The sequence below is a fragment of the Lonchura striata genome, chromosome 11 (assembly GCF_046129695.1).
Source record: "Lonchura striata isolate bLonStr1 chromosome 11, bLonStr1.mat, whole genome shotgun sequence".
Lineage (NCBI taxonomy): Eukaryota > Metazoa > Chordata > Aves > Passeriformes > Estrildidae > Lonchura > Lonchura striata.
The window spans coordinates 14,317,724-14,331,164 of record NC_134613.1 but is presented as its reverse complement, the minus strand read 5'-3'; positions in this window follow the sequence as shown (position 1 = coordinate 14,331,164).

Here is a 13,441-nt window from a genome sequence, read left to right as displayed (position 1 = left end):
GCAATGGAAATTGCTGTCAGGGGATTTGATACCAGGTGGAGTAAGAAAATATGGCTTATAATCTAGAATACTGTTAACACTTTATAAAACATTCTGGTTAAAGTTCTGCTTTTCTTTGCACTGAAGCAAAACATTGTCATCAAAACTAATCTGGAAGGTTTCTTTCTGTTATGGGACTACCATAAATTTTAGTTAATTCATTGCTAATTAACACAAAATTCAAATTATTGATTTAAATATCCAGAAAAAGAGAACATTTAAAATATGCTGCCTCCATACTTCCCAGGTCCAATTTAAGAAAAGTATCATCTTCCCCCTTTCTTCCTAGACTGAAGTTTTCCCTGTTTACCCTATACATTATACTCAGTCCATTCCAGTCCCTTTGAGTGTGGGGTTGTGTGCACCTGTTTGACCCCCACCACTCATGGTCATCCCTACCCCAGCGTGGTCATCCCTGGGCTCCTGTGCCTTGCATTGAGAGCTCCCTTTGATGGGCAGTGCAGGCTCCAGGCGTGCCTCTCCTGCTGCCTGTCTCCTCAGCACTCCACTGCATCTCTTCCCATCTCCTCCTTAGGGGCTGACACGAGTGAGCAGGGCTGCCCTGTGCTGGCCTGGCAGCTTTTGGAGGGTGAAAGGCTGTTTATGTGGCTTTTGGAGCCAGCTGGAGCTGGATGGCACAGGCACTGCTCACACATGAACAGATTAGGTCCTCATGTACCAGGGATGATTTGCCTGGTACAGTGTTTATAAGCGGTACCTGTATTAGTTCAGGTCTTATTCCAGGTAAGATTCTGCTTATGGCGTTGGAGAGCTCAAACATATGTCCCTAGTAGCATAAAATGCTTAGTGAAATATGCATGTATCTAGGTATTTACTAAAAACTATTAGTAAGTAATAGCTTCGTGATTATTTTACCTGTTTTTAATCAGTGATTTAGAGTATTTGCTTTGCTAATGATTTCCTAATAATTTTCAATTCAGACTCGATTAATTTGCTATATTTACTTCTGAAAGCACTGGTATATGACATATCTCCCAATTTACCCTCTCTAGTAAGAGTTATCGTTTCTAATAAGAGTTATTAAACTTGTTTGGTTTGCTTTCTTAAATGTGAAATTGGGGAAGAAATCTTCAATTCTAAGTAGCAGGAGTATGATAGAATCAATGAAAGAATGATCAGTAATTATATGGAGCTGAGGCTTAGGAGTAAGTAGAAATTACTCATCCTGCAGAATTTGACATTTTTCAGATGTAGATTATACACTAGCCTTTAGAAATAACTGATGTGCTGGGAAAATACAAATAACATCACTGTTGCTCTAACAAATGAAAAAGCAATCAATGTTACAGTAATAAAGATTGTCTTTCCTTGAAGTCACTTCAGGTCTGTCAGGGAGTCCTTACAGAAGTGTTATGGGGTAATAAAGCAAAGTCTTTCATAAGTAATAAAACCACAAATTGGAATATTAGTCAGAAATAATTCTCTTTTATGCACTGTGACTTTTATAAGCATGGGAACATCCTTCTAAACAATGACATCCATAAATGCTTTGAAAGGAATTCCTTCATTAACAAGAATTTTTGAGTGTTCAATTTGAGATACAGGAAAAGAAAAGCCAATTCAGATATTTGCTTAATTTCACAATTTTAAAGTAGTTTTATAGAACAGTTTTTAATATTAATGATAGATTTTATGGAATTACCATTAAAATTAATAAAAATTTTAGAGGAGGACTAAAAAACAAAGGACTAAAAGCAAAGTCATGCAGACTGTAATGGTATGATGATATCAAGGTGCAACTATATGTTTTTAAAGACCCATTAGCTGAAGCAGTTTAAAATGCTGTCATTTCAGTATTTGTGAATTTACCCAAGAAGGATAAGTCTCATCAGGAACCAATCTGGGCAGTGGGTTGTAAAGCAGAATTCTTGCTCTCACTGTCCCCCAGGTAGCTAATCCCTGCAATGGCCTGTTCTGGAGAGCCAGCTACAGTATTTCAATTTTACTTTGTATTGATGACTTCTGGGACTGCCATACTTCATTATTATGCTGATTTGCTCCAGGATGTGTATGGAAGCCAACATGTGTGACTTCATAGGAGATAAACTATGAAGATGGCTATCCTGGAATGGTGCAATGAAAGAAAGAAACAAAAACTTAGGCTGCAGTGTCCAAGGTCAGAATTCAATGTAAATTGTTTTCAGAGCATGGCATTAGGATTTGTTTGGGTTTTTTTAAATATTCTGCTTTCACAATAATACTAAGGGATATTAGAGATGTGGTATTAATTCAGATATACTTGCAAGGAATTTGGTTTTGAAGGTATCACTGTCTTCCTCCTCGGGATTGTCTAGAGTGCAGTTAATCTGTGAAACACATTGTGCAATGTGATTCTTATCAGACAATCATGAGGTGTTTTTTCATTTGAAGAAGTACTTGATTTCTTATTCTCAAAAATAAGCACCATATGGTTTTGTAACCAGTTCCCTGACTGGCCTCTCAGCTCATTTAATCTCTGGCTTCCTGACAAAATTGCTGAATTTCTTTGGTCATGCATCAGAGTAAGCTATTAGTTTTATACAGAAACCTTAACTTGTAAAACAAAGCTTTAGTAACTCATGTCTGTAGTAATATGCAAATCTGATTTGCTAGCATGTATAAAGCAGGCATCAGATCTGTGGAGAACATGTGAAAAGTTTCCAACACATGAAAGCTTTGACAACTATTTATTTTGCTTTCTCATCAGGGTGTGGTGAACACTGGTTACAAGGACTTGCCAAGTAGAATGGCTACTCAAGCCAGTAGCCTTTTTTCCAACAACATCTTGAAATTATTAAAGCTGTTTCTCCTGAGAAAGAATATTTTCACTTTGAACAAAAGGACGATTTCGATCATAGGGCTATTGATCATGTCATTAGAGGAATCTGGGTAATAAAGGTGAGTTTCAACACTAAAACATTTTTGATAAAAAACATATAAAATGTGTTGTCTGAAAGCAGTGATTTTGTTAGGGAGTTTAGTCATTCTGAGGAAATGTTATCATTCAATATCTACATGATGATGTTAGGAAGGGAATTTCTTGCTTGCTTCAAGCAGTAAAATATGGGGCAAAAATACCTATAAAAATGTAAATTCTCTAAAATTACTTCTGTCCTTTGAACTCGTGTTTTAAAAGGATGTTTTTAAGAATCAGCCCATCTCCTGAGCTACTGAGCTCTGCTTTGGCAGTTGACCTTCAAGTACTAGAGTTTATAGACTCAAATGAACACATATTGAACACAGGAGCTGATAAATAAGAAAAGGTGAGATCTGTGTGATGCACAAAAGGACTTCAAGTAGTGCAAGTACTTCAGAGGCCAAATGCTCTGGTGACACTTACTGCATCTTTGCTCCAAGGTCAGGAGAGGTGGAACATTGCTAAAGATACAGTGGTTTTCTGCTGAAACAACCAGGGTTTTAACCTGAGAATATCAAACATATTTCAACCCTGATATGACATCATTAAGCTATAACCTGCGTAGTCACCATTGTAGTAACAGCAGCCCTCATGCCTTCCTATAGCCTTCAGTCCCTTCTTTTGGAAGAGAAAATGAACTAGATATGCAGTTAAATTAGGAGACAGGCTTAAGGTCTGTGAAAACTGATATTACTTGTGTGCTGAGCGCAATTTTCTGTGCGCAAGATGTTTCTTGAGATAAAGTGATTCTTTTTCAGTCAAGTTTATTTTGGATGTAGTTAAGAAGAATAATTCATTTCTGTAGTTGTGGTGAATTGAAGATTGACAGGAATCCATATTTGCCTGCAGGTAGCATTAAACCAAAGTACAGACATGCAAAACATCTAGGTATTGGCAGACTGGAATTACTTTTCAGCTAAGGAAGTGTTTGTAAAGAGAAGCATATGCATTTTAAGCTTTTAAGGAACACAGTCTAGGATTTAGGTGTGTTATCTTTTTTAATGTTTGTTTCCTGTGCTTTCTTTTGTGTTTGATTTGTGTTTGTCTTGAATTTTTTGTTGTATTTTTGTTCTTCCCACTTCAGTGATTAGTGCATTACATCTGAAATATGTCAGGTCCAAACTGGTTTAGTAGGAACAAAAAATTGTTTTTTACTACTGATTGCTTGTAGTGGTTGGTGCTGTTTTGCAAATCAAGGGTTATAGTAATCAGTAAAAGGTAAAGGCCAAATCCCATTCTATTTACTCATGTGAGTAATCCCACTCATTTCAGAAGGACAAATAAGTCATCATGACAAAACTTTGCTGAAACAGCCAGCCCATAATATAAAGAAAGGTAACATACAGTAGGAATCCATCACAACAAGTATTGTTTCTGCAACAGGAACATGTAAAGCATCATTTCAATAACCTTTGCCAGGGAGAGCACTATTTTCTATTAAAAAAAAGATTAGCACAATATCAGGAAGAGTCATATTATAATCTAGGAAAATTATGAACACATTGGAATTTAGGTAAGAGGTACAAGAGACTTTATCTATATTTCTTGTTACCAGTTGGCATTTTGATGATGAGCCATGCTAGGAATAATTATGCAAAAATAAAGTGAGCTAGTAGTGTGGACTAACATTGAAAAGCCACAAAGAGTGGTAAGTCAGGTCTCCTAACGTGTCCTGTTGCTTTCCAATTAAATGAAAGGCTAAAAATTCACTTTTCAGGGTCCTTGGTGAATCACCATATGCCTTTTGTTCCCAATAAATTTACTCTGATATTAATTATGTATTAAATAAGGAGCTAGTATAGTATAGGTTAAGAACCCAATACGGGACCAATTGAAATGAACATAGGTTGTTCTCAAAAGCTTTTGGATCAGGGCCTGTGTATACTGCATATCCAGATGTCATTATCTGGAATGGATAAATGAATCATATAGCAAGGTTTTGATTATGTTCAAGAGTATTCTTCTCATAAACAAGATTATTATGTACTTTAAATTAAAAATAATGATGGAATGAAAGAATAATGCAAATGATAACAGAAAAGGGTATGTATAGCAAAGCTTTTCGAGGGTTCACTACCTTCAAGACTCCTGTTCAAGCTTAATGAGTAACAGTAGAAATATCTATTATTTGAAGGAAGGCAAATTCTGGAAGTATGAAAAGTTGATTTTAAAGGAGGAAAGCAGAGAAGGAAGTCTGTTTCACTCCTTCCTTAACCAAACTTTGTACAGCAGCTGAAAGTCCTCCTTTGCTGTCTTCTCTCAGGGTCATTGATTTACCATGTTTTGTCCAAGGTATCACCCTTGTTTGAAGATCTATTCTCTTTGATTAACAACGGGCAAATTTGTATATACGTTTTGAAGATTTTGTTAAAAGCTTTCTTAAGTGACAGTACAACTGAAAATTAAACTGTCATTTCTAATAGTGAGATTGGAATATCTTTCTGGTTTAGCCTTTGTCTTGAGAGAAATTAATCCTGTGCAAAGATTTGCTCAGAGCTTACTTGGGTATATTTAACAAAACCTTGTGCAGGGGTGATGGCTCTGAGTAGAATATCGTATTATCACAGATTAATGAAATGATCTGGTCTTTTCCTAAAGAGGGAAAAACATTTCCTTAAACCACTAACACATATGGTCAAAGAGACTAGTACTGGAAGCAATAATATTTTCTCCCAAGGAAGTGTTGTTGAACTCTTTGTGTGGTCTGCATCTTTTAACAATATTCAGATGCTACACTGTGGTCTGTATTTCTACTAATGCAGTAAAGGTTGTGAAAAGCCACTAGGGAATTTATGACATATTTGATTTTGGAGTTTTTTTGGTGAACAATTTCTCCATATTGGCCCAAGTGGAATATTTTTTATTTCATAAATTTAGTTTGGCAGTCCCATGTGCATCTGCTGAATCCTGGGGTACACACTTTGTTGTCACGTTGGCCAAGAGTCTTTTATTCCAAAATTAGTTTTCTGGCAAAAACAATGTACACAAGTTATCCATGCAAAATCATGAGCAGGAAATGCCTTCTGCTATCATGGCTGGCTGTGACAACTTCTGTGGAAGAAGGATTTGGGTTCTATGCCTGTTTTTTTTGTTTTTTTTTTTTAATTGATAAAGAAAATTATTTTTTACTCTAAATGCATAGTGTTTTTTCTTTATCAGTTTGGCAAGTATTTTATGACTGATGCTTCTTTCTCCCAATCCTTTTCTTAATCAAATAGTGAACAGATTTATTCTTGCTTGGAATAGTGTTTATCACACTATCCAGGAAGTCACACCTGGCTTTCCTTTGCCTCTCATACCAGAAATTGTATTTATTATTCCCAAGTGTATTTTCTGCTGCCTTCTTCTCTCTTCAAAGTGATATACTTCACTATGACAGATTCGAGTTCAATTTCATTGAAAGGGACCTATAGGAAATCAAAACAAGGTTAATGACTTCTCCAAAATGAAATACAAATGAGATTACAATTTTAGTTCTTGCTTAAAACTTTTACTCCTGGCGCTAAATTATTTTTTTTTCGTATTTACTTTAAATTCATGATGCATATTCATGCACAAAGATCTACTGGCAACCAAAGGATTGTATCATCACACATAGGAATGCCAACATAAGCATCAACTTCATGTTTATACCTATTGACTCCACAGTAAATATACATAATTTTATGAGTGATAAGATAACAAAAGTAGTAAAAGTTTAACAGAATTAATGGAATAGTGAAAAGTGATGATAAATTTTGATCCAACCTCAGGTATGTCCGTCTGTATCCTTTGTTTTTTTCTCTGCATAGGACCAGTTCCTTTCTCCCTGATTAGTCCAAAAAGGAATACATCTCCCAAATAAGGGAGAGTGTTTCATCAGTTCATGAAGCTACTAGGTTAAATCTTACATCTGGGGATGGGTTTGTCATGCTAATTAGCACTCCACACTTATTTGTCTGTTATTTCACCAGATGTAGCAGATTTTTATAAGCTATCTAGTTGGTTTCTGAGTCATAATTTGTGGTGAAAAAAAAGATCCTGAATCACAATTTATTATTTTCTGTAATTAAAGATAAGGAACTTCATTTTAGCATTTCTCTAAAATACTGCCCAAAACTGCATGTAGAGACAAAGTCTGCCACCACAGAAAAGAAAGAGCTGGGAATCCTATGGAATAGGTAGAGCTTAGAGCAGCAGGGTGAAATCTGTTCTGTTGATTGGAATATGAAAGACTATTGAAACATTAAAGATATGGGGTAGTTTTCAAAACACAAGACTGGAAAAAGCAGATAAATTAGATAACATAATCTAGCATGAACTTCTGTAGCTCTCAAAGTAAAGCAAAGATAGAATTTGTTCAATGGCTAAGTAACCCAGATTTAGGAGGGTGGTCTTGGCTAGCAAAATGAGTAATATGGGCAAGTAAAAAGCTGGATCCTGAGTGAAATATTAGTGCTACAAGCAGTGAGGAGCAAGACTTGTGTGCAGAATCAGGCCTTCTTGAAAAACATCCCTCTAGGAAAGCCATTCACTTATATGGGCAAATATTTGTCATCCTTCTTCATTAGACCATGGAATCTGGTATCCCTAGGGCCAGGGAAACAATTTTATAGCCTTTTTGTTTTCTACTGTCCTTATTTGAGCATATTCCTTTGACTGTGCTTTGTCTCATTCAAGAGAAAACAGCTTTGCATTTCCAATTTTATAATGCTCAGTGAGTTAAAAAAGCAGCAGTATTCATTGAAGAACTTAAATTGCTCAGGTACCAATCTCTAGGCACTTTAGAGTTTATCAGGAGATCATATTTACCTTGATTTGCTATTTTTAAATCCACCCTCTAATGCATTTATTTTCTATTTTTTTAATCCATATCCAGATGCATGTGTTGTTCAAAACTTATTAAAACTGAGCTATTTCTTATTCTTGTGGAATGTAACTGGCATTCATCTTTACTAAAGACAGAGAAAGGAAGTATTTTGGGAAGAGAGAAATCTGATAGTAATTAGACCTGAACTGTTTTTTACCTGCCCTTAAGGCTTCCAACACCCTAGAAAATTGTTCAGCACTTACTCTGGAAGAAATGAGGTGTTGAATTTCATTAATTCTTTAAAGTTGTTTTAATGATACTATCACTGGAAAAAAAATCTAATGGATGTCCTGGACTTGTACGAATGTTACATAAGGTGTAAAATCACTGTAGCTAACTTTTTTCAGTTGTCTTACAAATGAATACTTGAGAGGTGTTCTGGGAAATTTGTGTTGTTTCTTGTGTTGCATCCTTTCCACAGGCCATAGTAAAGGGCACAGCAATACAGTCATACAGCTACTCTGTTTAACCCCAGATATCCTCAGGGTACAGTATCTATAAACTTGCTCCATCTTGGTATCCTTATGTGACAGCTTCCCTTCTCTCAGCTTGATGCCTTTGGGCTTAGACTCCTGAAAAGCCCATAAATATTTCTTGCAGATACCAGCCAACACATGGTCTTTGGCCTTTGCAAATGTTCCAAGAATGTTGTTGAATGGTTATGATTTGAGTATCATGGATTTTTCTGACTATATTATTTTGGATCATACTTCCAACTCATTCAGTGATGTAGGTTAAAAGACAGTTTATTATTTAAAATTTTCACCATGTGCTCTTCAAATATCAGATGGATGACTGCATGCTTAGTAAATGAGGTCATGTAGAAATTTCAGAGCATTTTTTATATCAAATAGCTAAAATCAAAATGTGAGAGAATCAGAACTTCATATTTACCTTAATAAAATATAAAAATGGTACCCATGAAGAACATAATAGCCAAAACATTTTTAAATGCGCACAGTGCAGGGCAGGACTAATCTAGCAAAGGTATTTTTTTCATCTTTCAACTTGAACTAATGTGCTAAGGGCTTTTCTATAAGGGCAGAGTATTAAGAAATAAGCCTGAAAACCATAAAGATGAAGGCGGTAATTGAGGCATTTTAAACTAATATTTGAAAACAATACCCCAGTGTTGATGATAATTGAAAACATGTACTCAAATATATGTCAATGGATCCTGGAGCTGAATTGCTGGGATGCTAATTAGTTTCATAGCTGCTCGCTGAATTGGTGTCATAAAAATACAGAAACCAGAAAATGTTGAGAGGAGTGTGCAGAAGTCTAATAATCAAAAACGGATATTCACTCACAATAACAAACAAAGAAGAAATCTTTCATCTTTAAAGACAAGCTATCTGTTCTCAGTCCTCCTGGCAATTAGAAAATAGTTTGAAATATATCAATACTACATGGTTGATTTTTTTCTTTGATTTTTGTGGTTTAGTTTTTTCACCTAATGTGTTTCAGCTTGGTTGTGTGCTGTGTGGGAGGGATGGCAGGGCTGTCTACTCAGAAGACTTCTGGATCTGGGAGTACTCCTGGTACAACTGAGGTGTCAAAACTTCTGCAGCAAGCAGCAGTAGAAGCACTGAAATCTTCAGCAGAAATTCTGGGCGTGGCTCTGGGTGGCACAATGGATATATGTACTTTTTGTAAGGTAGATGTGCTCAATCCACAGCATCCTTGTTATTGATTAATTTACTCGTCTTTGAGAGGTTAGGAAAATACAATTATGAAGACATAAATTCCTAAAGGTGACACTTGTATCTAAGGGGTGAAAGATCTTAATTGATGTTAAAAATTTGTTTTGTTCAAATCAAATGTTGTTTGTTGTTCACAGATGAAAAATCGGTGTTTAAAAAAGCACTGATCAAGTTAGACGTTTTTGGAACTTCCCATTTGTTTTCTTACATGAAACAATTTTCTTGTTATGAATTTACCAGCTGCCTCAGTTGATCTAAATTAAAATAAATTTATGGGAAAATAAATGTTTGAAAATTTTAAGTTAGTTTTAATGCTGATTTTTTAAGGAGGATTTTGTATCCAATGCTAGGGAGGTTGATAGAAATTCTCAGAAGCTGAGCCTGAAACTTGGTAAGAGAGAAGAGGGGAAGGTACTACTCTGCCAGTTTGTCACGTAGATTGTGGCAGTCTTCTAAAGCATCCAGAGCTGTTTTGCCTGCCTTGATTCTCTGTAGGCTAAATGTGTTTGGAAACTCTGGCGAGTACATCCACACAACTCTCTCCCATCCCTGAGAAACAGTGGCTTCAAAGGAGCTGTTCTGGCTCTGTTGCTTACAAGCTGTCATCCCAAAATGTTCTAGCAATGTATTTTTGGAAAAGACTTAAATTAGGTTAAAATTTCCTATAACTATTATATTTCTAATTCATTGTATGAAGAGGAAAACAACATAAGTAAACAGACCTTTCTTGCTCAATGGTCTGTTTATGTTTTGAGTATGAAACACAATGTAATATTTCATTTGGATCTAAATAATTTAATTTTCCAGGTCTTACCATTGCAAAATGAATTGAAATCTCTGACCTTCTTTAGCCTGTAGCTGCATTTCACAGTCTGGTTGGTTTGGCAGCAGCAATTCTTACATGAATTGCCAAGTATGGAATTGAATATCCACACCTTGATGTTCACCCTTCTGCCAGTGTTCTCAAGATTGTGGCATATCTGGGCACTATATTAGGGTGTAGTTTTAGTGCTTCTTTAGTGCTTCTTTGTAAAAGTTCTGGGTACTTTACTGTATTCTGTCATATGAAATTTAGAATGCAGTTCACTAGAGGCCCTTTTCTGTTTTCCTCAAAATCCAGTTGGCTGCTAGGAGGAGCCAGGGCATAATTATCTTAGGCCCTTTACAAGGGAAGCAGTCTTACACAATTTAGCTTAACAAATTTGGTAGGACTGGAACACAAGGAAAAAGAGGTTAGTGACTTTGGCTTTTGTGTTGATTAGGAGAGATGCTGATGTTGGTCCCAAGGATTTTTTTTCCCCTGGATTTGCTAAACATTTTAACTGAGAATCTGATTTAGATTCCATAGAGTTTTATTCCTAAGAGACTCATGTGAACAATTGTTGGCTAGAGGAATTGTAGTAAGAGATCTTTTAGGCCCTTAAGTAGCAATTATTTCCTACTGTGAACTTATACAGCTATTCAAACTTCACATTCTGTGTAATTGATGTCCTGTCTGATACTACAAAGCAATCATATCAAACTGCTTTTGTTTTCTCATGATTAACAAGGCTGATAGAAGGAGTCACAGACTGTGACAGGAAAAGAAGCTGGAGCACTTCCGTTTCTGAGAATTCCTTAAAAAATTCATGACTTTTTGTCTTCTATCTGAAATTGGCAGGTCTTCCTTCAGCTTAACTAATCACCAAGAAGACTAGTATCTTTGGTATTTTTATTCTGTACCATATTTTGCCTTAATTTCTAGTGCTTTAGCATGAAAAATATTTTAGTGCTAAAGGCAATACAGCATCAGAGCAGCCACGTTCACTTCCAGAACTCAGCACCATTTCTTCCTTGGGCATCAGTGCTGGCTTGTTGACAGCATCCATAGCTAGCATGATCAATTTTGCATTGGGTCCAAGCTGCACCCCTGGATTAGGAGGCACTCCTGGTGTTAGAGGATTCTCCTCAATTATGGTCAAAGTCTCCGGAGTGCAATTTTTGAACCATTTCATTGCAAATGTACATTTTTTGCATGCACATCCAGCATTGCTGAGTACTCTCCACAAGGGAGTCTTGCATGTCAATGGAAAAAATTGGCATCAACTATGAGAAATCAAAAAAGCACTCTGCAGAATGTTTATCTAGCCCTATAGAAATTCCTTAACAAGTCTGCAAGACCTCGTAGGATCCCACTAACCACATTGCAGAGATCCAAAACTTTCTAGCCAGCAGCAATGCTGTAAAATAAGCTGTGGATGTTTATCTAGTCAGATGTATATGTAATCCTAGCCATTGCTGTAACTGTGGACTAGTTTTGGAAATAAGTGAATAAGGGTCTTGCACTGCACAGTAACAAATTACTTCAGCTCCTATTATGCCTGTAAAATCTTTGAGCAAAAATTCTAAAGGCATATTTGCTTATGTGACCAAACCAATAGAGGTCATAGGTAACAATCTTCTGCTAACTGGGTGATTAAATGAATTTTATTTGCTTTTATTTCACTTAGTAAATATTTTAGGAATGATATAATTTCTTGAAATATTACTTCAATTTTTATTTCCCTTATGTGGTGCATACTAGATTGCAGGGGCTGACAGCTGTAGGTGGAGCAGCTATTGCTGTTACTCAAATATCAAACAGTCACTCTGTGTGCAGAAGGTTTTTTTGACATTAGTCTTGACAATTGTGGATGTCTTAATTAGCTCCTCTGGATGGAGCTATCCTGTTGTGCATTGTGTGTGTGGCAAGGAAATTCTACTAGTTTGTCCTCTTTTCTGTGTGAAAAAATACAAAGGCATCTACTTAGGAAACTTTTACAAATAAGATGTTGCAGCAGATTGGATGACTGGACTGGCTCCATGACAGAATTTTGCTCATATTGGTAGTATAAATAATGAAGTTATGACAACTGGATATATATGTCTGCTGGGTTTCCTAGAATTAACATTTGGCAAAAAGACTCCTAAAATGCCAATGACAGCAAAGAAATCAAAATATGTCTGGGTTGCATGATGTATAACACTGTAGAGATATCCTGCCAACTGAAGGATTGCAAGCAGTATATATGCACAAGGAGAGCTCTTCCTCATTTTTACCCTGCTTTTTAGCTCCTTTACCCAGAGTTCAAGCACTTCCATGTGGCACTTCAATGAACAGTGTGAATGTGCCATCAGTTCAGTTCTGGCTGGTCACACTCTGGGTCATGACTGGCACTCACATGTTAGCATGGAGTACAAACCAGTGGCCTTGAGAGAGTTGATTCCTTCTGACTGAAGTGGTGATCTTATGCCATAAGAGAACTTGAACATTTCTGCACGAGTTCTAGCTCTGCTGTATGTAAACAGTTCCTAGTACACTAAATCTGGCTACTGAACTTTAAAAATAACTAGAAAAAACAGTAATAGCAACGTGATTTACTTGTGAAACCAGCCATGTAAGTTAATATTTTATAAAACATTGAATAGCCTTCAATGAAAGATCTCACCCAGCAACTGGCTTTGAGGAAGTGCAAAATGTGCTCTTTCATAATATGCAAGATGGGAAATGTAATTTAACAAAGAACATCTTTGTTTCACTAGGGAAAAATGTTAAGGTAGTTTAAGGAGGAGAAGAGAAATAATTTTAAAATGTCTCAAAACCAAAGTTTTCTCCAAAGTGTATCTAAAAATCTGTTTGAAATGTAATTTTTATGCCAAGTGGGATCCTGGAGCTTTAAAAAAAAAGGCAATGCAATATTAAACTGTTGAAGTATTTCTGTATCAGCTTCACAGCTTGTTAAAGTAAACTTTAATGAGCTGAAAAATAATGCAGTCTGACTTCCCAAACAAACTACATGGGAACGAACAGCAAATCAACTATTTATTTTGGGATTCTTTTAATGGACTTGGAACTGTTGTTTTGACCAATATACTCATTTAATATATTGACATTTGGGCTTGATCTTTGCCAAA